Below are 5000 nucleotides of genomic sequence, written 5' to 3'. Positions count from 1 at the left end.
TGGCAAGGGAATTAATGAACTAATGTTCATTTAACGCCCACGTCGCCAGTGGAGGGTAGGTGCCCAGGAAGCCTGGGGGCTGCAACCGCAGTCACATCCCCAAGGCGCTAGAACACCCGACTGGCCTGCCCAACCCGCAACCAAGCCACGAGCCCCCCGCGCCAGGCCCCCCTAAGGCACCCGTCACACTTGAGCCAGATAGCTCAGTGGAATAATAATAATAATAATAATAATAATAACACACAAAAAAAAAGAGCACAAAAAAAAAAGAAAGGGGGGGGGGAGAGGGAGGGAACGCCGAGAACCACTAAACTCCTAAACCGACTCACAACGCCACGCCAACAAACACGCTGCAAGCACATTGGACAACGCATGCACTACGCAGGAATACCGCTGAACCATGTCAGCCCCAGGGCTCCCCCAACCTAAAGAGTGCTGCAAACGCTACAAAAACGCATAACAACGCTAACAAACGCCTACAAAACGCTACTGACCGGACTAGCTCCCGGTCGTGAACCATGTAACTATAACAAACGCTACAGAACGCACCAAAACGCTGAACAACGCTACCAGACGGCCAAGACACTAACAACCGCCTGCAAAACACTACTGACCAGACTAGCTCCTAGTCGTTAACTATGTTAAATTTTATTTAACTATATTTAACGCCCACGTCGCCAGTGGAGGGTAGGTGCCCAGGAAGCCTGGGGGCTGCAACCGCAGTCACATCCCCAAGGCGCTAGAACACCCGACTGGCCTGCCCAACCCGCAACCAAGCCGCGAGCCCCCCGCGCCATGCCGAAGGGATCTCCGGGCAAGAAGAACCCGGAGCAAGGGGGCTCGGGGCAACTAGGCCTAAGCCCCCGATAGCCCAAACCTGAGGCACCCACCCCCGCTGGTAACCAGAGAAATCCACTACCTGTTACGCCACCAACTGGGAGGAAACACGGACAATGGAACTAACTGGAGTTCTGATATAGATCTGGTATGCCTCGCTCGACCAACGCCCCAAGGTTTTGATCAGGTGATCCGGAACACCACGTGCCGCTGCAGTGGTCGCCGCCCCAATCCGGAAACTATGGCCGGAGTAGGCGCCGGAGTACCCAGCCCCATGTAGGGTAGACTGCAAAAAGGATGATAGCTGCTGCCGGGTAAGAGGACGACCATCACTAAACAAGAACAGGGGCCCTGGAGCAGACCCACGCAGAGACAAGTACGTGCCCAACGCTGTTATGGGGCACACAGAGCCCGAGCCACGCCCCAAGTAGATATCACAACCCGCACGGAAGGGGTCTGTCTTGGAACACTTGATACGGACTTTGAAACAAGAGGGATTCACCAAGGAGTCTGCTTGCAGGTCGCTAACAGTCATATGGGTGTGAGGATCAAAGGCCGAGTTGACCGTGAATTCGCCCGCACGCAAAAACCCAAAAAATGCCAAGCAGCACGCAGCCCACAACATCACATGGTCTCTAGTAGACAGGTCCAAGGAGCACTGAATGACCTTCAGATGATCAACGGTGATAGGTAGGCGCCTGGGTGACACTGGACCTTGAACTCGCTTAATACCCCTTAGCAGACGCTGCAAACGAAGACAGTTGACTAGCGGGTCGGGAAGGCCATGGTCAATGTGAAGGGAGCGCACTGCTGATAGATAGACCTTGATGGAGGAATGGTTCAGGTTGTCGGCCAGGAAGGAAGCAAAGCGCATGAGAGTCTCCTCAGTGGCTGGGGGAATGGAGCCATCCTGGTTTGCACGACCATCCTGGCGGCAAAAGTCTGTAAATCGACGTTGGGCGGATCGGTACACTCGTCGGGTGGAAGGTGCAAGACCTTGGGTAAGTAAGAACCGACACTTCTGAGTCAAGGCATCTGAAGCGCTGCCAGAAGGGAAGCAGGAATAGGAGACAGGGTTGGGTCGGCCTGTGGCTCCAGGCGTCTGAACCGCTGAAATTGGAATCGAGAGAGTGCATCAGCAACTGGATTAGCTTTGCCTCGAACAGATGAAGCTGTAAATGAGAAGGAATGATGGATGGCCAGCATAGTCAAATAACGCAGCAACACCATTAGGTTTTTGTCCCGCGAGGTGCCAGACTTAAGTACAGCCACCACAGACTCGTTGTCACAAAAGAACTCGACCCGCCGAGATACCCACTGACAGCCCCACAGATAGGCTGCCACTACAATTGGGAAGAGCTCCTTGTACGCTATAGATGAGGAACTTTGTGCAGCTGACCAGGCACCAGCAAACCAGTGGGATTTAAAAATAGCTCCATAGCCCAAAGAGCCCGCTGCATCCGATGAGACCTGGAAGTCCGGGAGAGGTGCCCATGTGGGCATGCAGAAAAAACTGAGGCCATCCCAAGTTTGGAACAGTTCCCGCCACCAGGTTAAATCCCGCCGAAATTCCAGGTTAAGCCTAATGGGGTGATCATCACGGCGAAAGGCACAAAGCAAGTCGATCATCCGGCGAAGGAATGTCCTACCCTGTGGGGCGACCTTGCAGGCGTGATGGAGATGGCCAATCAGGGATTCCAGCTCGCGACGTTTACAAAAACGTTTTGCCGACCACTCATCTAACAGTGAAACAATCCTATCTCTCTTGTCAGTCGGAAGGCGAGCCTGAAGGTTCTCGGAGTCAAGTTCAATCCCAAGGATTGTAAGACGAGTCGCGGGTCCCTCCAACTTATCTGGATTAAGGGGAAGGCCAAGTTTTGAACACAGACGAACGCAGGTTTGAAGGTTGTTGTGGCACACAGGGGACGCCGGTGGGCCCAAAGTGAGGAAATCGTCCAAGTAATGACGGAGAAATGTAACCTCATAATTGTGAACCAGGATCCATTCAACCAGGTCTGCAATGGCGGTGAAAATAAATGGTGCTGAACGCAGCCCTAAAGGGAGCACCAAATCCACAAAATATTGCCCACGCCACTTCATGCCAAGAAGGGGGCGATCGTCTGGGTGGATAGCCACATTCCGATATGCACTGGCCACATCGAACTTGGCCATTAACGTCCCTCGACCCAGAGACATTATGCCATCAATGAAAGCATCCACTGAAACATACTGAACTGTAAACGGGGGCTTAGGGATGCCGTCATTGACGCTTTGCCCCTCTGGGGTGATAGGTCTAAAATGAGACGCCACTTCCCAGGCTGATTAGTTTTGGGGATCACCCCGAAACGACTTATTTGCAATGACGGAAGCGGGGGCACTGGAAAAGGACCTGCCACCCTGCCAGAAGAGACTTCAGCTTGCAAGTAGGAGTCAATCACTGATGGGTGCTCAGCAGAGCTACGCATGTTTGAAGATGCAGATTTGAGGGACACCAAGGATGGGTCAAAGCCTATCCGAAATCCATCCCGTATGCCAGAAGTCACAAATGCCACAGCTGACTTGTTGGGATGGTGGCATAATTCGGCTTGAAATTGATCCAACTGTAATGGTGTGACCTGAGACACCGGAGATAACGGGGCAAAAGAGACAACTGGAACGCTGGGCTTAACTGGAACAGAAACGGGAACTGAGACTGGAACTGAAACTGGAACAGGACAAAACAACTTTGCCAACTGAGGCAATCCATTCGGCTGGCGAGGCAACGCAATCACATCATTCAAACTATGTACAAACACAACACTGGGCGAACCTCGCCCCTCAGTACTGTCCCCTGCTCCCTCCAGGGGAGGGGGAGCGGGAACGGGAACGAAATCCAGCTGAGCGGGGAAAGGGGCAGTTAGCCTTGGTATGCTCTCCCTCGCAATTGCTGCAGTTGTGGCGGAACTTGCACTTCCCAAATAGCCACCGGCATTTCCCTTCATTCCAGGAATGGCAGAATGGTGTGCGTCGGTGGGAGTCTGGGCTGTCTGAGGAAGACTGAGGAAACCCGGAAAGGGAAGACGGCCTTGGTTGCAGTGAGGACGATGCTGGCAAACGCAAATGAAAACTATACAGATCCAAATTCATTTTGGACCAATCCGTAAGGCCCGAGGCAGCGGCATCCCTTCTGAAGGCCAGATCGTATTCAAGCCAAGCCAGACCTGGATATTGGCGGGCTGTTTGAATAATGAGCAGCTTATATCTGGTCAAGTCTAACCAACGCAGGGGGTGAGAGGCACACAGGACCAGCTGGAAAATCGTGAAGGCCTCAGTCCAAGTAAGAATATCCTTGATTTCAACCTGCCTGCGTTTTACGTTGGACACCAGGAGTTTACCCTCCAGGAAGGTCTGTGGTTCCTGATCCCCAGCTCGGAGATTGACTGTAAGTAGATCCGCCAACTCCACGAACTGGCCCTCTATGATCTTCTTGGCCAATTTTGCCGGGACTGGTGCATGACCAGGACCAACAATGAAAGCCTTCTCAGACGTAGGCACTGATCCAGAGTTACCAAAACTTGGCAGGCTGCCGGATACACTGGGACTCGCAAATGGAGAGGTAATGGGGGCCATGAAGCGGGCCGAGCTTGAGTCAGTGATGGCCGACACAGGAGAAAAGGTAGGAATGAAGGCCGGCAAAGTAAACGTACCTGATGACGCCCCAATAGACGAGACATTGACATCACAAGAAACAGCAGTCGATCCAGAGGAGCTAGATGGAGTGACGCCAACAGAAGTGCCAAGGACGGAAGGGGGTAATGGCGAGGGGGCGCTCCCTTGAATTGAAGAGATGATAGTCGGAAGGGTGCTTCCAAGCGCGCGAACAACAGCCTCGGCGATGGAATCGACGGCCAAAGGCGCCACGGGGCCAGAGGGAGCCGTAGAAACCACCATCGGCGCGGGGGACAAGAGAGGTATGTCCTCCGAACGAAGTCCAGCGGACAAGCTATTGTTGGTTGAACGAGGTGGGTTCGGCATGATGTATGATCGAACACCAACCAGCGACGAGCGAGTTAGAGGCGACCACGAAAAAGAAGTGAAAAACGAACCAACAAACACGACAGAGAGCGAGAAAAAACCGCGGGCGATGAAGGACGAAATCCTTTGGCCACGCTAACGGATCGGCG

General features: G+C 53.3%; 1 protein-coding gene across 1 annotated transcript in view; it reads left to right on the top strand.

Moving 5' to 3' along the window:
• The window catches only part of LOC137996989 (ATP synthase subunit O, mitochondrial-like), a 12853-nt gene that overhangs the window by 4176 nt on the left and 3677 nt on the right, over window positions 1-5000 (top strand). The window lies entirely within an intron of this gene.

This window comes from Montipora foliosa, chromosome 3, assembly GCF_036669935.1.
Source record: "Montipora foliosa isolate CH-2021 chromosome 3, ASM3666993v2, whole genome shotgun sequence".
NCBI classification, from domain to species: Eukaryota; Metazoa; Cnidaria; class Anthozoa; order Scleractinia; family Acroporidae; genus Montipora; species Montipora foliosa.
This window is presented reverse-complemented; position numbering and strand designations above follow the sequence as displayed.